The sequence below is a fragment of the Bufo gargarizans genome, chromosome 2 (genome assembly GCF_014858855.1).
Source record: "Bufo gargarizans isolate SCDJY-AF-19 chromosome 2, ASM1485885v1, whole genome shotgun sequence".
NCBI lineage: Eukaryota > Metazoa > Chordata > Amphibia > Anura > Bufonidae > Bufo > Bufo gargarizans.
The window spans coordinates 268111060-268135308 of NC_058081.1; the positions used below are offsets into that span (position 1 = coordinate 268111060).

The 24249-nt window shown below is 43.4% G+C and overlaps 1 long non-coding RNA gene across 1 annotated transcript in view; it reads right to left on the minus strand.

The window, feature by feature from the left end:
• Nucleotides 1–394: 394 nt before the first annotated feature.
• LOC122927936 overlaps nt 395–24249 on the minus strand; it is a 248526-nt gene continuing 224671 nt past the window's right edge. Inside the window, exons 2-3 of the long non-coding RNA XR_006387831.1 lie at nt 3079–3313; nt 395–2291 (exon numbers count right to left, since the gene is read on the minus strand). This is a non-coding gene — a long non-coding RNA (uncharacterized LOC122927936). The remainder of the gene's footprint in view (nt 2292–3078; nt 3314–24249) is intronic.

Below are 24249 nucleotides of genomic sequence, written 5' to 3' on the forward strand. Positions count from 1 at the left end.
GACAGAGGTGACAGCCTCAAGTCTTCTTGTGTATTATCAAGGTTTGCACATCTGGATTTGGGGATGCTGTGCCATTTTTCTCTGCAGATCCTCTCAAGCTCTGTCAGGTTGAATGGACCGTCAGTGGACTGCCATTTTCAGGTCTCTCCAGTGATGTTCGATTGGGTTCAGGTCAGGGCTCTGGCTGGGCCACTCAAGGACATTCACAGAACTGTCCCTAATCCACAACTGTATTGTCTTGGCTGTGTGCTTAGGGTCATTGTCTTGTTGGAAGGTGAACTTTTGGCACACACTCTGGATCAGGTTTTCACTAAGAATATGAGCAACAAAATTCAAGTGGAAAAGATATATCAAAATATCACTTTATTCTCAGATATAATAAATACGGGAAAAGACAGGATGGAAAACTATACTGAGAGCCGTAGAGCAATATACACAATGCGGGATCATGTGTGTCCACACAATTAAGCATGGACAGCCTCAAGGTAAAAATTATTATGGTGCATGAATAATCGGTCCTGTATAGAGGATATAAAGAGAAAATATAATGATAAAGCCCACCAGGGGGATATATTCTATACAACAGGATAAATAAAAACCTAATTGTTCATGAACCTCACATCACCGGAAGTTATGTATACATATATAGACTTCCAAGACACCAGTATATGTGTTACAGAAATACCGTTACTTGATGTCAAACACTAATAATATCCCACAGGTGGTAACATGGGCCTAATGTGGATGTGAAATACCGAGTATAGATACACCATGGTACTAGTACTATACAAGGAACGTACCTAAGGACATGATGACCGCAAGTATAAGCCCGAGAGCGCATACCTCGACGCACGTTTCACCTCAGCGGCTTCGTCAGGAGGTATCAAGTGACAGACTAGCAGGGTATATATAGTCTAACTGAGAGTCTAATTAAAATACCTGGATAGCGGGCACCTGTGGTCCAATATGGCGGGCGCGGAAACATCATGATGAGCGGTGCCATCTCTCAGCGCGTCACCGTCCACACACCGCGCATGCGCAGCGCATGTGGACGTCACAGAGCACATTGAGATGACGCCGCGCAGCGCATGCGTGGTCTGCGACCCAATGGAACGCAGGTGAACCGCAAATCGCGGGAGGCAAATGGTGTTTGACAGAAAGATTATAGACAATATAATATGTATGCGGCCTCGCAAACCTTGAAGAGAATGAATTGTATGACTGCATAGACATCCACATTAGGTCCACAGACCACCACGACATAACAATAGAATACTAGAAACTAGTGCCCAGAAAAACATGACACTATAATATTACAAAGATAATGACATGACCCAGTGACATTAGATAATTACATCAATCACAGATATACTAATAAAAGGTACTGGAAACAGTGCTATATAGAGATGCGTCAATGTTACAACAACATACGCATCATATACAGTGCATGAGTAACTAATAGTTACAACACCAAGTGATAACCATATGTGTTGCATGTATGATAATAATATAACAGTAAAAAGTGAATGGTGAAATATAAATAAAACAAGAAAAATTGATTAAAAAGGTGCATCCTGATGACAGAAAATGCATCTCAAGTGATACTGTTATCTACACCCTACAAGGGTGTCGACATGCATATAGAACCGTGACATGTGTATAACGCCGACATATATAAGGGGGGGATGCCGAGCGTGACCCCGCAGGCAGCAACAGCCGCCCGCGGGGTCAGCCAAGGCATCCCCAACCCATCAAGCACAAGAACAATCTCAGGCAGTCATAGGTGGCAAAGACCGGCAATGCAAGTAAAATATGATGTAATATAGAAAGAAAAATACCGACCACGATTACTATAATAGCATTACTGGCCCGTCACATATTATAGCGAGACACCAACATGATCATGGTGTTCTCTACAAGAGCGAGAGTCAGCATAAACAAGCCTCAAAAGGAAGAGGGAGAAGAAGAGAATAGGGAAAACCCTATCCAAGTATGGATAGGCAGAGAGTGTCCGGGGCATCCCCACCGACGGCAATGGTCGCCAATGGGGACGACCGGGACACTCCCAACCAACCAGTACACACAATATCCACCTAAAAAATATATCAAATATCACATCAATTATATGTGAAAAATGTACATATACAGGATGCGTGCACAGGGAATATGGCATAAAATGCAATTTCCAAAAGGCATGTCATAAATTGTCCATCTATGGTCTGCCCTTCATCCCGAAATCAAATAGATGGTTAGATCCACCGACGTATCCCGGGCACACCAAAAGAGACAATCTCAAAAGAAAAGAAAAAATATTATAATACAGGTAATAAAACTTACTATACCCTGTTGATTAAAATTCGCGCAACTTATAGGAAGGAGGAGAAGCTATTAGATTTGTTCAGACCATATGGGGTGACAGTATCCAAGATGACAACCCACTTCGTTTCTCTGCGAAGCAGGGCTAGTTTAACATTACCACCCCTGGATCCCAAGTGGATTCTATCTATACCTCTTACTGTGAGACCCCGCGGACCAGATCTGTGAAATCTACGAAAGTGCCGTGGAACTGCTTGCAATGTATCGTAATCTTTTTCAGGTATTTCTGCAGCTGCTTTAATTTTATTAACATGTTCCAATACCCGGACCTTGAGCGCCCTAGTCGTCATGCCATGGACATGTGATCAGGTATATGACTGCTTCGGTATTGCAATTGATATTATGCAAAATCTTAAAGTTCTTATTGCCAGATGAATCACTGAAACCAGAGGAGCGAACCATATATTTACATGCGGCACATGACCCACATGAAAATGATCCCCATTTAGGACCTTTACTACCGAATGTGCCTCCTGGTATTTTAGGGACATAATGACTTTTAGTAAGAATGTCTCGCAAATTACGAGACCTTCTCCATGTGATCTGGGGATATGGTGTCAAACACACTGCCAGATCTCCATCCGTTTGCAAAACCGACCAGTGCTTACGCAGGACATATTGGATGAACCGCAATTTATGATTAAATGGGGTGATAAATCGAACCTCTAAATCCTTATTATCTTTCCTTTTGATTTTACTTACCAGCAGGGAATCCCTTGTTGTCTTTCTGGCTCTTTCATAGCCTTGCTGGATCATATTCGCGGGATACCCTCTATCGAGGAGTCGCCGTGACAACATGGATGCCTGCTGTTCAAAGTGCTCATCGCTGGAACAGATCCTGCGTGTTCGTAGAAATTGCCCTGTGGGTATTGCCTGAATTGTTTTTGGGTGATGCGCAGAGGAGGCGTGGAGAAGGGCATTGACAGCTGTAGTTTTCCTGAAAAGGTTAGTGGACAAAAATCCATCAGGGCCCTTGATGATCATGATGTCCAAAAATTCGACATTGGTAAGACTGTATTTCCAAGTAAGCTTGATATTACATTCGTTAATGTTGAGACGATTCAAAAATTCCTCAAGTGCAGGAACAGAGTCCTGCCACAAGAAGAATACATCGTCTATATACCTAGACCATAGGAGTGCGGCATTGTATCCAGGAGTGTTATGTACAATCTCTCTTTCCCACAGCCCCAGGAACAGGTTGGCATAAGAGGGTGCACATGATGCCCCCATAGCTGTTCCCTGGAGCTGTAGGAAGAGGCGGTCCTTAAATAAAAAATAATTATGCGTGAGCATAAATACCAATAACACCAAAATAAACTCGACCATGTTGTTATCATAGTCTGTCATGGATAGAAAAAATCTAGATGCCCGCACTCCCTGGTCATGGTATATAGACGTGTATAAGGACTCAATGTCGCACGTGACAAGCACCGCATCAGGGTCAACATGGATCCCATTGAGGCATCTCAGCATGTCAGTGGTGTCCTTTACGAAGGAGGGCAGAGTCTACACACTCTTTTGGAGGAAAAAAATCAATGAACCTGCCCACATTAGTGCATAAACCCCCTATCCCGGAAACTATGGGGCGTCTGGGGGGATGAGTCTGACTTTTATGAACCTTAGGGAGCAAGTACAGAGTCGGTTTGATGGGAAAATCGACCTGTAACCCTTGCATCATATTGAGACTAATAATGCCCTGATCATGGGCGTCCCTCAGGATATCATCCATTTCACTAAGAATATGTCTGTACTTTGCTCCATTCAGCCCCCATGTCCCATTCAAAGCCCCTCCCTCTACCCATTCCTGGTCAGCAGTGTACTGATATGTGAGGTATAAATTACATCTGTATGTACTGTATATCTGTACACAATGCATCTATTATACCTAGTACCTCACATATCAGTACACTGCTGGTATACTGCATACCAGTGTCCACTACATGTATAACAGATGCAGTGTGTGTGTATATACACTCACCTAAAGAATTATTAGGAACACCTGTTCTATTTCTCATCAATGTGATTATCTAGTCAACCAATCACATGGAAATTGCTTCAATGTATGTAGGGTTGTGGTCCTGGTCAAGACAATCTCCTGAACTCCAAACTGAATGTCAGAATGGGAAAGAAAGGTGGGCTACAACAGCAGAAGACCCCACCAGGTACCACTCATCTCCACTGCAAATAGGAAAAAGAGGCTACAATTTGCACAAGCTCACCAAAATTGGACTGTTGAAGACTGGAAAAATGTTCCCTGGTCTGATGAGTCTCGATTTCTGTTGAGACATTCAAATGGTAGAGTCCGAATTTGGCGTAAACAGAATGAGAACATGTATCCATCATGCCTTGTTACCACTGTGCAGGCTGGTGGTGGCGGTGGTGTAATGATGTGGGGGATGTTTTCTGGGCACACTTTAGGCCCCTTAGTGCCAATTGGCCATTGTTTAAATGCCACGGGCTACCTGAGCATTGTTTCTGACCATGTCCATTCCTTCAAGACCACCATGTACCCATCCTCTGATGGCTTTTTTTCAGCAGGATAATGCACCATGTCACAAAGCTCGAATCATTTCAAATTGGTTTCTTGAACATGACAATGAGTTCACTGTACTAAAATGGCCCCCACAGTCACCAGATCTCAACCCAATAGAGCATCTTTGGGATGTGGTGGAACGGGAGCTTCGTGCCCTGGATGTGCATCCCTCAAATCTCCATCAACTGCAAGATGCTATCCTATCAATATGGGCCAAAATTTCGAAAGAATGCTATCAGCACCTTGTTGAATCAATGCCACGTAGAATTAAGGCAGTTCTGAAGGCAAACGGGGGTCCAACACCGTATTAGTATGGTGTTCCTAATAATTCTTTAGGTGAGTGTATATATAATTGTACTGATGTGAGAAGTACAAGGTATAACAGTGCAGTGTGTACAGATATATCTGGTCAGTTATATAGTATGGTCATTGTGTGAGGTACATGAGGTAATAGTGGTTGTAACTGCTTTTATATACACTACGTGCAGAATTATTAGGCAAATGAGTATTTTGACCACATCATCCTCTTTATGCATGTTGTCTTACTCCAAGCTGTATAGGCTCGAAAGCCTACTACCAATTAAGCATATTAGGTGATGTGCATCTCTGTAATGAGAAGGGGTGTGGTCTAATGACATCAACACCCTATATCAGGTGTGCATAATTATTAGGCAACTTCCTTTCCTTTGGCAAAATAGGTCAAAAGAAGGACTTGACAGGCTCAGAAAAGTCAAAAATAGTGAGATATCTTGCAGAGGGATGCAGCACTCTTAAAATTGTAAAGCTTCTGAAGCGTGATCATCGAACAATCAAGCGTTTCATTCAAAATAGTCAACAGGGTCACAAGAAGCGTGTTGAAAAACCAAGGCGCAAAATAACTGCCCATGAACTGAGAAAAGTCAAGCATGCAGCTGCCAAGATGCCACTTGCCAGCAGTTTGGCCATATTTCAGAGCTGCAACATCACTGGAGTGCCCAAAAGCACAAGGTGTGCAATACTCAGAGACATGGCCAAGGTAAGAAAGGCTGAAAGACGACCACCACTGAACAAGACACACAAGCTGAAACGTCAAGACTGGGCCAAGAAATATCTCCAGACTGATTTTTCTAAGGTTTTATGGACTGATGAAATGAGAGTGAGTCTTGATGGGCCAGATGGCTGGATTGGAAAAGGGCAGAGAGCTCCAGTCCGACTCAGACGCCAGCAAGGTGGAGGTGGAGTACTGGTTTGGGCTGGTATCATCAAAGATGAGCTTGTGGGGCCTTTTTGGGTTGAGGATGGAGTCAAGCTCAACTCCCAGTCCTACTGCCAGTTTCTGGAAGACACCTTCTTCAAGCAGTGGTACAGGAAGAAGTCTGCAAGGTAAGAAAAACATGATTTTCATGCAGGACAATGCTCCATCACACGCGTCCAAGTACTCCACAACGTGGCTGGCAAGAAAGGGTATAAAAGAAGAAAATCTAATGACATGGCCTCCTTGTTCACCTGATCTGAACCCCATTGAGAACCTGTGGTCCATCATCAAATGTGAGATTTACAAGGAGGGAAAACAGTACACCTCTCTGAACAGTGTCTGGGAGGCTGTGGTTGCTGCTGCACGCAATGCTGATGGTGAGCAGATCAAAATACTGACAGAATTCATGGATGGCAGGCTTTTGAGTGTCCTTGCAAAGAAAGGTGGCTATATTGGTCACTGATTTGTTTTTGTTTTGTTTTTGAATGTCAGAAATGTATATTTGTGAATGTTGAGATGTTATATTGGTTTCACTGGTAAAAATAAATAATTGAAATGGGTATATATTTGTTTTTTGTTAAGTTGCCTAATAATTATGCACAGTAATAGTCACCTGCACACACAGATATCCCCCTAAAATAGCTAAAACTAAAAACAAACTAAAACTACTTCCAAAAATATTTAGCTTTGATATTAATGAGTTTTTTGGGTTCATTGAGAACATGGTTGTTGTTCAATAATAAAATTAATCCTCAAAAATACAACTTGCCTAATAATTCTGCACTCCCTGTATATATATATATATATATATATATATATATTTAGCTTGGGCTTTGCGGGCTGGAGTCATAGATGAGGGACTTGTGGATTTTCTTACTGTAACGCATCCGATCACTCCGGTGATCTATGTGTTGCCTAAGATCCACAAGTCTCTCATTGACCCACCCGGACGCCCCATTGTATCTGGCTCCGACTCAATCTTCAGCCACATTGCCATCTTCCTAGATAAATTACTGCGAAGTTATGCGTGTGGAGGCAGCTCCTATATACAGGACACAACAGATTTTTAAATTACAGAAGATTGATTTGGAAGGTATACAGGGGGTGACACTGGCATCATTCCCTTTATTTAAAAAAAAGGGAATTCTCTAAAACCGCATGGTCTAAACCTTGACTACAAAATTGGAGTAACATAGGATTTTGGCTTGCCCTGTTTAAATTTTTTGATTCATTGTGATGTCTCTGTGTATTTTTGTGATTTTTTGTATTGGACAAAGTAAATGTTCTTTATGAATTTTCACTTTTTAATACTTTTTATTTTTTATTACAGATGATATGTCATGGAGTGTGGAGAGAGGAAGCTTGAGGCTACACCAAGTGATGGCGTGCAGTCATTATTTACAACTTGTATAGGATGCTTGTCATTTAGCGTTCATCTGTTATGCACATGGACGGTGGATTTGAGTTGAGGAGAACCCTCTTTAAAGGTGGTGACAAGTGAGCCAGCGTCATGGATACAGTGTTACCCCGCATTGACATGCGGGCTCGCAATTGATCCGTGGTCACAGATGGAGGCTTCATCTATAACAAGTTGTGGTAGCCTACATCTGACCCCGCATAGCCATCTGTTTCTATTTGTTGCACGGAGTTGTGTAACATAACCTCGATCCTGTGTATATCAGATGAGACCAGAACTAATGCGCATGGAGTTTTTGCTCATAAGATGGATTCTTTGAATGTACTTTAATCACTGTTATACATAATGCGATCATGAGATATATGAAGTCTTGGTTACATTTTATTATTTCTTTTGTTTCACTGTGTTATTATATGATTGTTTGTAAATTGCTTTGAATTGATTACACATGTTATGTAAATTGCTATGAATTGGCACATTGCTATATATACTGAGCACTTTGTCTGTATACACTGCTTGAGAAAGGCTCCAGCATAGAGCTGAAATGTTGCATGTCCTGTTTGGGTAAATAAAGATTTTGGTACTTTTTTATCTTATGGAGTGCTGCCCACTTTTTAGATTTTTATGCATTGGACTTGCTAATATCCATATTGGGCCAGCTGCACTCCCTTGTTTGCACTAGAGACGGTGCTGCCACTTTTTTCTTTTTTTCATATATATATATATATATATAAATATACAGTGCTTTGCAAAGTATTCAGCTCCCTTGACTTTTTTCGGGTTTTGGAATTAACATGGATTGTTTAAAGGATTTGTATCATTTAATTTACAGAACATGCCCACAACTTTGAAGATGTTTGTCTGTTATGAAGCAAACAACAAATAGGACAAAATAACAGAAAAAGTCAATGTGCATAACTATTCACCCCCCTAAAGTCAATACTTTGTAGATCCACCTTTTGCAGCAATCACAGCTCCATGTTGCTTTGGATAAGTCTCTATGAGCTTGCCACATCTTACCACAGGGATTTTTGACCATTCCTCCTTGCAAAACTGCATCAGCTCCTTCAAGTTGGATGGTTTGCGCTTGTGAACAGCAATATTTAAGTCTGACCACAGATTTTCTATTGGATTGAGATCTGGGCTTTGACTAGGCCAATCCAACACATTTACATGTTTTCCCTTAAACCACTCAAATGTTCCTTTAGCAGTGTGTTTGGGGTCATTGTCCTGCTGGAAGGTGAACCTCCATCGTAGCCTCAAATCACGCACAGAGTGGTACAGGTTTTGCTCAAGAATATCCCTGTATTTAGCACCATCCATCTTTCCCTCAACTCTGACCAGTTTCCCAGTCCCGGCTGCTGAAAAAACATCCCCACAGCATGATGCTGCCACCACCATGTTTCTCTGTGGGGATGGTGTTCTTTGGGTGATGTGATGTGTTGGGTTTGCTCCGGACATAGCATTTTCTTTGATGGCCGAAAAGTTAAATTTTAGTCTCATCAGACCACAGCACCTTCCTCCATACATTTTGGGAATCTCCCACATGCCTTTTCGCAAACTCACAATGTGCCTTTTTGTTTTTAGCTGAAAGTAATGGCTTTCCTCTGGCTACTCTGACATAAAGTCCAACTCTATGGAGCGTACGGCTTATTGTCGTCCTATGTACAGATACTCCAGTCTCTGCTGTGGAACTATGCAGCTCCTCCAGGGTTACCTTAGGTCTCTGTGCTGCCTCTCTGATTAATGCCCTCCTTGCCCAGTCCATAAGTTTTGGTGGGCGGCCGTCTCTTGGCAGGTTTGCTGTTGTGCCATGTTCTTTCCATTTAGTTATGAAAGATGTGATGGTGCTCCTGGGGATCATCAAAGATTTGGATATATTTTTATAACCTAACCCTGACTTGTATTTCTCAACAACATTGTCCCTTACTTGTTTGGAGAGTTCCTTCGTCTTCATGGCAGTGTTTGGTTAGTGAAGCCTCTTGCTTAGGTGCTGTACTTTTCAAAAAAAGTGTGCATATGTAATGACAGATTATGTGACACTTAGATTGCACATCATTTCATTAATTATCTGACTTCTGAAGGTAATTGGTTGCACCAAAGCGTTTTATGGGCTTCCTAATAAAGGGGGTGAATACATACGCACATCTAAGTGTTTTCTATTTCTAAACAATAGTTTTATCTATATATTTTTTCTTATTTCACTTCACCAACTTAGATTATTGTGTTATGATCCATCACATAAAATTCAGATTAACAAAACATTGAACTTAAGGCTGTAATGTAACAAAATACGAAAAAAGTCAAGGGGGTGAATGCTTTTGCAAGGCACTGTATATATATATATATATATATATATATATATATATGAGATATCAGTAAAAATAGGGAATAGGGTGAAAATGAAGAAAAAGAAAGAGGACCTCCTCTTACCACTCCATTCTAGTCTCAGTGGAGAGCTCATGGGGTACGGAAAATAGCCAGTGAGAGTAGGCAAAATCCCATCCCTGACCTCAGAAGTATAAATCCTCTCTAGTAGATAATAGATTAAAAAGGTTCTTTTGGGGTATGTGATATAGCAGTTTAGACTAAATACTATACTCTGTAATGACCTGGTCCTTACCAGTGATAGGAAATAGCCGACTCAGTGTGACCTATTTCATATCACTGGTACGGACCTTTTTGCCACCTAGTGCTCAGGTCCTGAACTGAAGTAGTATCTCACAGGCAGTTGGCTAAATCCTATACTCCATAAGGATCTGGTCCTTACCAGTGATAGGAAATAGCTGACTCTACAGGAGCTGGCTATTTCCCTTCATTTCTAGGGTCCTCTTCTACCCTGTTGGTCTGATTATTGAACTGTGATAGTATTTAGTTGCTTCACAGTGACTTGGCTAAATCCCCTTGTCTATAAGGACCTGGTCATTAACTATGTCCAGTAACACAGCTTCTACATGGCTACAGTGTTATAATATACAATAAGGTCTTATAGGTGACTATTGTAAAATAAGCCTCTTTTATGTTTATTTTTATTTCTAGAAATTAAAAAAATTAAAAAAAATATCATGTGACTTCCGAGTGCTCTGCAGAAATGTCCGGTCCTGTGATGTTCATGGTAAACCACTCTGTAGAGATGTCTGCTCATGTGGTCTTCATGGTTTAGCAAAACGTCTGCTCATGTGATTTTCATGGTTTTGCGCTTCGCAGAAAAATCTGGTCATGTAATGTTCATGGTAAACCGCTCAACATAAACGTCTGATCATGTGATGTTCATGGTAAACCGCTCTGCAGAAGTGTCATGGTAAATTGCTCTGGAGAAACATCTGGTCATGTGATGCTCGTTTTATTACAAGCATAGCACCATCTCTGTACTTTGCTCTAAATTTACATTACTTTATGTTTATAAAAAAAAAAAATAATATGTAAAATTTCACATACTTCAAAAGGACCTTTTCCATCCATTATGTACTAGGGAGGATTTATACTCCTGATGTCCTTTTCAGGGATGGGATTTAGCTTACTCAGACTAAAGTGGCTATTTCCCATAACCCCAAAGAACCTTTTCCATCTATTATGTACTAGGGAGGATTCATACAATTGAGGTCCTTTTCAGGGATGGGATTTAGCTGACTCACACTGAAGTGACTATTTCCTGTTTCCCAAAAGGACCTATTCCATCCATTGTGTACTAGGGAGGATTCATACTCCTGAGGTCCTTTTAAGGGATGGAATTTAGCCTAATCACACTGAAGTAGCTATTTCCTGTACCCCAAAAGGACCTTTTCCTTCTATTATGTACTAGGGAGGATTCATACTGTTGAGATCCTTTTCAGGTCCGGGATTTAGCCTACTCACACTGAAGTCCCTATTTACTATACCCCAAAAGGACCTTTTCCCTCTATTATGGATAATGAATGATTCATACTGTTCAGGTCCTTTTCAGGGATGGGATTTAACCGACTCACGCTGAAGTGACTATTTCCCGTATCCCAAAAGGACCTTTTGCATCCATTATGTACTAGGGAGGATTCATATCCTGAGGTCCTTTTCAGGGACGGGATTTAGCTTACTCAGACTAAAGTGGCTATTTCCCATACCCCAAAAGATCCTTTTCCATCTATTATGTACTAGGGAGGATTCATACTGTTGAGGTCTTTTTTCAGGGATGGGATTTAGCTGACTCACACTGAAGTGACTATTTCCTATATCCCAAAAGGGTCTTTTCCATCCATTATGTACTAGGGAGGAATCATACATAACTGGCATTTGTACACAGCAGAAGAAATTGAATTGCCGCAGAAAATGCAATACAAAAATGTACGTTTTCTCAAATACACACCAAAATGGCGTGTGATGATTGTCTGCTATATAAAATGCAGGTTTTGCTCAAATTACAAAAAAAATTAAAAAAAATATTTCGGCTGGTTCTGCACTAAATACAGAATGCACAGTCACAATACAGAATGGCCCCTCTTTAATAACAAAGAGGGGGCCATTATATTAATAATAAAGAGGGGCCATTATATTATTAACAAAGAGGGGGACATTATATTAATAATAAAGAGGGGACCATTATATTAATAATAAAGAGGGGGCCATTATATTAATAATATGATGGCCCCCTCTGTATTATTAACATAATGGCCCCCTCTTTATTATTAACAAAGAGGGGGACATTCTATTAATAGTAAAGAGGGGGCCATTATATTAATAATAAAGAGGGGGCCATTATATTAATAATGAAGAGGGGGCCATTATAATATACAGGGGGAAATAATATTATGAGGAATGGGGAACTATCTGTCTAGCTCTAGCACAGTATTGGGGGACAGCAGGAGGAATTGTTGAGACACCAGGAAGGAGAGGATGATAGTAAAGTGAGGAACCTAATTTTTTTTCTGTGAAATTCTGCAGAGACGAGAAGCGTCTGAAAGAAGGTATCATGGCGGCCTTATCTCTGAATGAAGACGTTGAGGAAAGTCTACATCACAGGAGACGTCACTGGATGTAACAGGTATGGAGCGGTATTATACTGTAATAATAATGTCTATGCACATATCTGTTTCACAGTAGGGTTGGGGGAGGAGAATGAGAATATGGCCCACCCTGCCGCATCTGGCCCCAGACTTCAGGTCACACTGTGTGTGTTCTAAATTCTGGGGGCTCACACCCATCTACTATATTATCTGTACTCAGAGTTATCACTGTGCTATCTGTGGTGTTACATAGGACTGCTAGTGATCTACTACAGTATCTGTTAAAAGGGGCGTGCCCGGTGTAGGGGGGGGGGCGCAATTTTTGGCTTGCCCCGGGTGCTGGCAACCCACGCTACGCCACTGGTCCAGTCAGTGACACACACACAGCCTGTAAATGGCTGCTGTGAACCTCCCTGGCATACTGAGCAGAAACTGCAGAAGTGACAGTGTAAATGTGCCACGGTACCTTCTTTGACAGAGGTTAGAACATCAGAGAGGCTGACTGCAGGTTAACTAACAGTCTCAGTGTTGTTGTTTGGTAATGATCACACCTCTTGTCAGGTGCAGCTAGCAGTCATTACTGCTTCCCTATTTTGTTTGGTTTCACACTTCATCATGCGGTTGATATTCTCTGCTTAGATTTGGATAAGTTGGTGTGTGGACCTTGCTTGGGTTCCTGCTCATCCATTTTCTATATGATAAGTTGTACTTGGTTGTATTTGGTTGTTCCCTTGTGCTTGTTGTTACTAGGTCTCAGGGAGACGCTGGTTCGTTCACCTGGGAAGGAACCAGTAGTCTCATTCCCTTTCACTACCTTTAGGGCATCTCAGGGCTCTTAGGCTTTAGGTTACGGCATATGTATTTTCCCACCTTCAGGGTCTATATATACTGACAGGAGTCAGGGCCAGATCTAGTGGTTTCCTAGGAGGTGACCTCTCCCTTCTCCCTAGCCTTGAGGCCTAGTTCTTTGTCCTCTCCCTTCTGTTGTCTTTCTGGTGTCCCGCCTCTGCCCATTATTCGTAACATTATCAACCGCCAAATAACCGCCAGGGGTTGTCTTTGGAGGTATCTGATCTCCGCACGACCGTCTCACAGATCCAGAGACATTTTCCGGGGAAATGAGAATTTTAGTCGGTTCAGGGAGTCGTGCAAATTATATTTTAAACTGCGTCCACGCTCTTCTGGGGACGAGAGTCAAAGAGTGGGTATAATCATTTCTTTGCTAAAAGGTGGCGCTCAGTCTTGGGCTTTTTCGTTGCCGACCGGATCACGGTCCCTCCGGTCAGTGGATGAATTTTTCAGAGCTCTAGGTTTTATCTATGATGACCCAGATCGGATGTCCCTGGCCGAGACCAAGTTGTGTGGCTTATGGCAGAGAGGACGTTCTGCTGTGACCTATTGCTCTGAATTTAGGAGATACGCTACGGATACAGAGTGGAATGATCCTGCTCTTCGTAGTCAATTCTGCCTAGGGCTATCCGAGGGCCTGAAGGATGCATTGGCGTTTTACAAATATCCCGAGTCATTGGAGGAGGCTATGTCCCTTGCTGTATGTATTGATAGATGCTTGAGGGAGAGATCTAAGGTTCCTCACACTCAGGACGTACTATCATATAAGGTGGGGGCCTCTTCCGACACTTTGGGTAAAGAGACACTTGGGCACATGTCTGGTAATGAGTCAATGCAGCTGGGATCTGGTAATAAGAACATTAGGCTTAAGATGAGACTCTGCTTTTTCTGTAAAAAAGGGGGACATTTTGTTAACGCATGTCCTTATGTTAAACGTCAAGGTTAAAAAGAAAAAAAAAATGTGTTTAGTCCTCATCTCACTCTTGGCGGTGTGGGTGGGGAATCTGAGAAATTACTTTTGTCTTTTGCCGGTAGTACCCGATTTCTCCTGCCTGCCAAGGTGACGCTAGACTCCAAAACTGTGGGAATTGAAGTATTTATTGACAGTGGGGCAGGGGTTAACCTAGTTGATGGTCAGTTCGTTCGTATGCATGGGTTGACAACAAGTGCTTTGGACAAAAATATTTCAGTGTTTGCTATTGATTCCGCTCCTCTCACACAAAAATGTTTATCACAAATGGTGCAAGACATTTGTTTAATGGTGGGTGATTTTCATCAAGAATCTATTTTGTGTTTTGTGCTGGAGGGTTTGCCTGCTCCCATGGTGCTAGGTTTACCATGGTTAAGCAAACATAATCCTACCATTGATTGGCAAGCAAGTCAGATTCTTGTTTGGAGTGATTATTGCATAGACAACTGTCTTAGCACGTTGCTTTCTGTTGTAACCACTAAAGTTAAAGCTTCGTTTATTTCAGATTTTTCAGATGTATTCTCTGAAAGTGGAAACCAGGCGTTACCTCCACATCAGGAATATGATTGCCCTGTCAACCTTATTTCCGGAGCTAGGTTGCCCAAGTCTTGGTTGTATAATCTTTCTGAACCCGAAAGAGTAGCCATGTGAGAATATATCACCGAGAGTTTGGCTAAAGGTCATATTAGACCATCCAAATCCCCAATTGATGCAGGGTTGTTCTTTGTTAAGAAAAAGGACGGAACTCTTAGGCCATGTTTGGACTTTTGTGAGCTTAATCGCATTACTGTCCATTATGCTTATACCCTTCCTTTGATCCTGGATGTGTTCAATCAGATTGTCTGTGCCAAGGTGTTCTCTAAGTTCGAATTGAGGGGGGCATATAATCTGTTAAGAATCAAGAAGGGGGACGAATGGAAGATGGCCTTTAATACCCCTAAAGGTCATTTTGAGAATTTCATCATGCCTTTTGGGTTGACCAATGCTCCTGCGGTTTTCCAACATTTCATTAATGACAGGGGTCAGTATTGGGCCCTATTCTATTCAATATATTTATTAATGATCTTGTAGAAGGCTTGCATAGTAAAGTATCAATTTTCGCAGATGACACAAAACTGTGTAAAGTAATTAACACTGAAGAGGACAGTGTACTACTACAGAGGGACCTGGATAGATTGGAGGCTTGGGCAGATAAGTGATAGATGAGGTTTAACACTGACAAATGTAAGGTTATGCACATGGGAAGGAAAAATGCAAGTCACTCGTACATACTAAATGGTAAAACACTCGGTAACACTGACATGGAAAAGGATCTAGAAATTTTAATAAACAGCAAACTAAGCTGCAAAAACCAGTGTCAGGCAGCTGCTGCCAAGGCCAATAAGATAATGGGTTGCAACATAAGGGGCAAAGATGCCCGTGATGAGAACATAGTCCTACCACTTTACAAATCGCTAGTCAGACCACACATGGAGTACTGTGTACAGTTCTGGTCTCATGTAAACAAGGCAGACATAGCAGAGCTGGAGAGGGCCCAGAGAAGGGCAACTAAATTAATAACTGGAATGGGGCAACTACAGTACCCTGAAAGATTATCAAATTAGGGTTATTCACTTTAGAAAAAAAGAGGACTGAGGGGAGATCTAATTACTATGTATAAATATATCAGGGGTCAGTACAGAGATCTATCCCATCATCTTTTTATCCCCAGGACTGTGACTGTGACGAGGGGACATCCTCTGCGTTTGGGGGAAAGAAGGTTTGTATACAAACATAGAAGAGGATTCTTTATGGTAAGAGCAGTGAGACTATGGAACTCTCTGCCTGAGGAGGTGGTGATGGTGAGTACAATAAAGAAATTCAAGAGAGTCCTGGATGTATTTCTAGAGTGTAATAATATTACAGGCTATAGCTACTAGAGAGGGGTCGTTGATCCAGGGAGTTATTCTGATTCCGTGATTGGAGTCGGGAAGGAATTTTTTATTCCCCTAAAGTGGGGAAAATTGGCTTCTACCTCACAGTTTATTTTTTTTGCCTTCCTCTGGATCATCTTGCAGGATGACAGGCCGAACTGGATGGACAAATGTCTTTTTTCGGCCTTATATACTATGTTACTATGTTACATCTTTCATCATCTGGTGGGCAGGTTTGTTGTGCTGTATCTGGATGATATTCTAATTTATTCTCCAGACATGGAAACTAATCAGGATCATGTGAGACAAGTGTTACAGATTCTAGAGAGAATAAATTGTATGCTAAGATGGAGAAGTGTGTATTTGCAGTTCCGGAAGTGCAATTCCTACTCTCATCTTCGGTTTTCATATGCATCTGGAGAAAGTCCGTGCTGCGTTGGACTGGGATTGACCCTAAAATCCGAAAGCGCTCATGCGATTTTTGAGTTTCACCAACTACTACCATAAATTTATCTTGAATTACTCGCCTGTTGTTAAACCATTAACAGATATGACTAAGAAAGGTGCAGATTTCTCAGTCTGGTCTGAGGAGGTATTACATGCCTTTTTAGCGGGGAAGGAGTGTTTTGCTTCTGCTCCTATACTGGTGCAACCTGATGTGTCACAGCCATTCATTGTGGAAGTTGACACATCCGATGCAGGGGTTGAAGAAGTCTTGTCGCAAGGTCCTTCACTTAGTAAATGGCGCCCATATGCATTCTTCTCTAAGAAACTCATGGCTGTTGAAAGAAATTATGACATAGGCAATAGAGTATTGTTGGCTTTTGAGGAATGGCAGCATTGGTTGGAAGGAGCGATGCATCCTATTACGGTCATTACTGATCACAAGAATCTAGCTTAACTGGAGTCGGCTAAACATCTGAACCCAAGGCAGACCAGATGGTCATTGTTTTTTACCAGATTTAATTTCATTGTCACCTATCGCCCTGGGATTAAGAATGTCAAGCCAGACGCCTTGTCGCATAGCTTTCCTGGGGGGGGTGATTCGGAAGATCCTGGTTCTATATTGTCTGAAGGGGTAGTAATATCCACCCTTTATCCGATCTCGAGGCAGAGGTGTTGAAGGCCCAGGGAGATGCACCGGATTCTTGTCCTCAGGGAAAGTTGTTTGTTCCTTCGGAATTGCGGCACAAGGTATTCGAGGAACATCACTATACTGTTCTGTGAGATAGTGACAGATCTCACAGAGTTGAGAGGCAAAGAAGGGGTGGATAGTGCGGTCCACACCCCTATTCCACCACAGGTGAGACCAGCTGGAGGTGCTCGGGCTGGCATAAAGCACCTCCCAGGGTGTCAGTCTAGGGGAAGGAGATTCGTTGTGTAACAGGGTCCTGCTGTTGGACCTTAAACTTGGTGTCTGGCGAAGATACTTGTGTGAATGACCCCCGGTAAAGAGCTGACCCCCCCCACAATTGGTGGAGGATGCACGCAGAAGTTCTGCCTGAAAAGTGGCAAAGTGGTTACTGAGAGCAACGACTGCACACAGGAGCCTGCTGGTGATAATCTGGACTTTTTTTTATTCCTTGTGGTGCAAACGGTGCAGGATTTAAAGGGCCAGTAACTGAGTAAAAGTAAAAGTAGAATTTTTTTGCTCAAAATGGCGACCGGGGTGAAAGGTGGCCCAGTTTGGCGGACAACAAAGGCCACAAAGGAAGTAATAGCGCAGCTGGTGTGGGAAACGAATTCCTTGTTGAGGAAGCTGAGTGCGGAACTGGGCTGAGAGTGGAGTTCCGTAGGAAAAGTGGATATATGTAATTGCCCAGGGTAACCGTCGGGAAGATAAAGAGGTGTAGAGTAGTGCGGCTCTCCGGAGTGCCTGTGTTTCCTGTGATGGTGTACAAGGTCCTAAAGGGTGCGCCTGGAGTGACTGTCCGGGAGAGGTCCAGACTCCAGGCCATGTGTTTTCCGGTAGAAATGGTTGCAGTAAGGAGTCTTCCGGCGGTTGTGGTACCAGGAACCCAGAGAAGGCTGGAGATCTCGGTAGAGGTGATCTTGGAATATCTTCATCTCCAGAGACTGCCGAATACACGACATCATGCGGTAAGAACATTTCTGTATTTATTGGGCTGGCAGACCCCGGGACAGTACCCTGACGACAGCAGGTGGTAAGTCCCCAGAGGCCAGGAACTGTTGCAAGGGGATGTGTCTCTGTGGAAACCGCAGCGTCTGAACAGACGGGTAAGCCTGTTGCAGTTGCTCCCTTCCGGCAATCCGCAGGGCAGAAGGGTATTTTGTGGCCCAAAATGTCCGTGACCAAGGTCAGGGCTTGGGGTCGTAAAAGTTAGAGACCCTATGCTAGTCCTGGTAAGGGGTAGCACGATGCTGAAAACTAAGACTGGTATAATGGTAAATATGCTGGACAGACATGTGATTAAAAAGGACTGTCAGATAGTTCGAACCGGACATGAGACTAAGGTGACAACTAGAAACAATGGTGCTGATTAGGTGCAAAGCGACTGTGCTAAGTTTGCGGAAAGGCATAATGAAAAGGCGATGAAAGGTGAAATATGTGATGATGACATTCATTTCCCATTGCAGGATGGGGTCAGGGGAATAGCACCCCGGGTGGAAAACATGTGAAGCATGCAGAAGTGCAGATAGATGTTGTGAGCACTGAGTGGAGCAATCCTACTCTGGTGAACGTGCAAGAAAGGGTAGCAGTCCTAGAGGTTGTATCACACGTACCAGAGGTGGACATGCAGTCTCCACAGTGTTTTATGGTCAATAAAGTAATGTCCCAGGTAGGGATTAACTCGGCAGTGCCTCTAGAGGTCAGCGTTAGTAATGACACAAGTGACATAGGCAATGTATGTGCTGTGACAATTAGCAACTCCAAGAGGGAAGCTACCAGGTCAAGGTATTGCAAAATTCAGTTGGTCACTAGTAGCGATTAGACTGCAGTTACAGGCCAAGAGACTCATGGCAATGAGTAGCCAGGACCTGGTCATGAAAGATGTTCCCTCTGCCGTCAGTGCCTTACAGAAAGCAAGCGGTATGCTGGAGAAGAAATACCAGGAGACAGACGACCAGCATACAGATGGTGTCTACTATTGTGAGATGGCTCTCCTAGAGCCTAAACGATTGGGGAACAATATCCTGAGTGAACCTCTGGAGGGTTTTTCAGAAGGCAACGAGTCTGGTGTAAATCCCAAAGTCCCCAGTGCCTCCAACCTTGATGAAAAAAGGAGGTGGAGTTAAAAAGGCAAGTATATGATGCCATGTCCGTGAAGGATGAAAAGGCTAAAAAAAGTAATTGGAGACTCCAAAGAAATAGAGGCTGAAGAAACTAAGGCCGAGGTCTTGAAATGGGAGAAATCCTTGGATGTTCCAGAGACCAAGGTTAGGGCGGAAGGAGCGACTGCCGAAGTGGGAAAAGCTACTGAAGACGCAAAAGACTCTGAAGCTGGCCCCAAACCTGAAGAAACCCCTGTTGAGAATAATGGGAAAGTGGTCCAGCTGTGTGGAAAAGGAGCGAGTCGTAAGAAACCTGCTGTGCTGAAGGAGCCCCGCAAGGCAAAAGCTTAAGGGTTGGGACATGACCATGACTGGGACCAGTTCAGTCAAGAGTTGCTGCAGTCCAAGAAAGGATGTGAGGGACTTGTGCAGAAGCCAGGAAATATAAAAAGAGAGTACCTGTTCATGAGATGGGCAAGAAAATCCCAGAGGCCTTGTCAGCTCTGTAATAAACTCATGAGGGTGACAAACCAAGCGCTGTTGTCCTGGGTTTGGCAGAATAAGGGAAAGACTGTAGGCCAGGTCGATGCCCATTCACAAGCATCTGGATTTGATGCTAGTGTTCACCCCTACGGGCTTGAACAAAGGGGGGGGGGGTATGTGAGATAGTGACAGATCTCACAGAGTTAAGAGGCAAGGAAGGGGTGTATAGAGTGGTCCACACCCCTATTCCACCACAGGTGAGACCAGCTGGAGGTTCTCGGGCTGGCATAAAGCACCTTCCAGGGTGTCAGTCTAGGGCAGTGATGGCGAACCTATGGCACTGGTGCCAGAGGCGGCACTCTGAGCCCTCTCTGTGGGCACCCGCACTCTGAAAAAAGTCTGTGGTGTACAATATGCCTTAGACTTTTCCTGCCATTCATCAGCGCAGGCACACTATGAACAACACAGGCAGCGCACTGAATGTAGGCAGGCTATTATAGCTAAATAATAAAGTACATAGAGGGTATACTATATTGGACTATAGTATTTAGGTTAAATTGCTTTGTTGGCACTTTGCAATATATAAGTGGGTTTTGGGTTGCAGTTTGGGCACTCGGCCTTTAAAAGGTTCGCCATCACTGGTCTAGGGGAAGGAGATTCATTGTGCAACAGGGTCCTGCTGGAGGCTCTGTATTAGTGGTTTCAGCCGGGCTGGCTGAGGGACCATGGGGCTAAGTGCTAGTCAGAGCATTGGGGGACGCCGTGATGCCTGGGCGCAAGGGTCAGGAAGCCGGAGTCGGCGGGACTACTGGGCCACACTCCCCATAAAGGTACTGGATGTGAGACTGTGTTTAAACAGGGCTCTGTACAGCCAGGCGGCTGTGGGACACTGGGCTGGGAAAGCCGCTTGTAATTACCGTGTGCGAACGGTGCTTTAAGTAAGGTAGTAAGATACCTTGTTTAGTTAGAGCCAGCCGGGCAGGTGTTTATTTTCTATGATTTATGTTTGTTTTGCTGAGGTGCCAAATAAAAGCGATGTTTGGATCTTAAACTTGGTGTCTGGTGAAGATACTTGCGTGAATGACCCCCGGAGAAGAGCTAACCCCCCACAGTTCTTACAGGACACCATGAGAGCAGATCCACGGTAAATCTCATCTCTCGTAGATTCTGGTGGCCAGGGTTGCATAAATGTGTGGAGGGCTATGTGTCAGCCTGTAGTACTTGTGCATGTGCTAAGTTGACTCATACTCGGCCTTCAGGATCTCTACTTCTGTTGTCCATCCCGTCCAGACATTGGACTCATTTGTTCATGGACTTTATCACAGATTTGCAGAATTCCTCAGGAATATCTGTGATTCTGGTGGTTGCTGATCGCTTCAGTAAAATGTCGAACTTTATAGCATTACCAGGGCTACCTAATGCTAAAACTCTCGCACAAGTGTTTGTTGACAACATCATGAAGCTACATAGTATTCCCTCTGATGTGGTGTCTGATGGGGAGACTCAGTTTGTTTCCAAATTCTGGAAGGCTTTCTGCTCTCGCTTGGGGGTACAATTGTACTTCTCTTCTGCCTTTCACCCTCAGTCGAATGGACAGACTGAGCACACTACCCAGAATCTGGAGACTTATCTGAGATGTTTTGTCTCAGAATCAGGAGGAGTGGTCATCTTTTTTCTCTTTGGGACAGTTCGCCATAAATAACCGTAGGCAGGAGTCCACTGATAAGTTGCCGTTTTTTGGGGCATATGGGTTCCATCCACAGTTTTAGCTATTTGGTGGAAAATTCAAAATAATTAAAAAAAAAATGGGCAAGAAGTATAAACGTATGGCTGACAAGAGACATATGAGTGGTCCGGACCTAAAAATGGGTGATTCTGTGTGGCTGTCCACAAAAAACATTAGGGTTTAAAAATACCTTCTTGGAAGTTAGGCTCAAATTTTTTTTATTGGTACATATAAGATCTCTGCTATTATTAACCCGGTAGCCTTTCATCTTGAACTTCTGCAGGCTTTAAAGATTCATAATGTGTTCCACAAATTATTACTGAAGAGATATGTCGAAACTGCTAAACAGTCCTCCCTGCCACCCCCTCCTGTCATGGTGGACGGTAATCTCAAATTTCAGACCCAGGATAGTGGAGTCGCGAATTCTCCGTAGATCCCTCCAGTATCTCGTTCACTGGAAGGGTTGGGGTTAAGTGGAGAGAATGTTGGTTCCAGCAGCCAACGTTAATGCCAGTCGCCTTTTGAAAGCCTTTCACAGGGCTAATCCGGATAAAGTTGGTCCTGGGTGTCTGGAGGTCACCCGTAGAAGGGGCGGGTACTGTCATGGTACCTTCTGTGACAGAGGTTAGAAGATCAGAGAGACTGACTACACATGAGGTTAACTAACAGTCTCTTGATTCTCAGTGTTGTTTGGTAATGACCACACCTCTTGTCAGGTGCAGCTGGCGGTCATTACTGCTTCCCTATTTAGTTTGGTTTCATACTTAATACCATGCGGTTGATATTCTCTGTTTGGATTTGGAGGAGTTGGTGTGTGGACCTTGCTTGTGTTCCTGCTCATCCATTTTCTATAAGATAAGTTGTATTTGGTTGTTCCCTTGTGCTTGTTGTTACTAGGCGTTAGGGAGACGCTGGTTCGTTGACCTAGGAAGGAGTCAGGACCAGATCTAGTGGTTTCTGCCCATTATTCGTGACAAAATGGCTGACTCCCCTCCCTCCCTTAGCAAACTATATTTTCACTATCCCTAAACCTATCTAGCTATTATCTACCGGTAAATAAATATTCTCTTGTATTCACACACAAGATTGCTCATGTTATCTATGTTTGGTCTGTGTATATTTTCATTTTTGTGTTTTTATTTATTTTAATACTTTGCTGGCCGATTAGCACATAATATGATGCTGTCTGTTCTCTTCTCACACTATCTGTCCGCTCTGTGGATCTTTTATAGTGATTATTAGAATTTTTATACTTTCTCTGCTGGCAGATTAGCACATACATGATGCCGTTGTCACGAACATGGTCTTGTTGTCAATCACAGGTGAGGGTTGAAGTATGTTGCCTCACCCGTGGTTGCCACTGGCAACATATTGTATTTGGCAGTATAGCAGCCTGAGCTGTTGCTGGGCAGCTTGCTGTCAAGTGCATGCGGTTGCACCTGGCAACCTGTCTATGTATGTGTGCACTTTCCCTGTTTGGTGTGCACAGGGTTTATTTGTGTGTGCACTTTCCCTTTAAGTGGCTTCACTACCCTGTCTGGTGTTGGAAGGGTTAATTCTCTTTCCAGTGTGTGTCTGTGTGGGTGTGGCTACTTGGGCTATTTAGCCTCAGTTGAGACCTGAAGCTGAGGGGTACTCCAGCCTTGTGGTAAGCTGGAGTCATCCTCCTGGTCTTATACCATCTGCTAGTGAGGGCCACCCTTGTGGTCATAAAAAGTTATGCGTGATGTTTATTTTATGTTCTTGTGATGTCTTATCTTTCTGCAGCTTTGGATATGGGTTCCTGTGTGTTTATGTGTGTGTGCTGAGTCCTTTTATGTTTGGTATGGACATTCAGCATGTGAGCACAGGATCCAGTCAGTGTGTCTGTGGCAGGTAGGTGTGGAAGTAGTTTCACTCACCTGCCATATCCATAGGCTGTTTATGTTTCCCCTTCCTTGCAGTTTGGCCAGTTTAGACTCCTGTTCCTCTGTGTCTAGGAGGAACAGGTTGTCTTACCCAGCTCCTAGCTCAGGGATCTGCTGAGGGCTAGTAGGGACCCAAGGTTCCTGAGTATGAGCCCTCCTACCATCTGGGTTGGCTCATACAGCTAGGAGTCAGGGTCAGAGTTAGGGACGCTGTAGGAGGTGACCTGCTCCCTAATTCTGTTGTCCTGGCCAAGCAGCTTCCACATACGTGTAACATCGCGCGGCTGAGGGTTTCCCCCATACTCAGTTGTGACATCCGTCAGATCTCTTTTTTCTTCCGTACAAAATGGCACCTTTCTGGGTATGGCGGATCCCACCAGGAAACGCATTCAATACTGCAATCAAATTTTAAAGGGGTTACCCAAGACAAAAACAGTCCCGTCTTGGTGATGATACTCAACCAGTCCTCGCCACTAGTTTTCGTCTGTGTGACATCACATGTAACGTAAGAAAAGCAGGTCTACGCTGCAGCTTGTGATTGGTGATGATGCATGTTGATGCCGGTGCAGAAGTGCCAGTCCAGAAGGCACACTGAACAAATCCAGTAGAGGGGACCAGGTGAGTATAACCA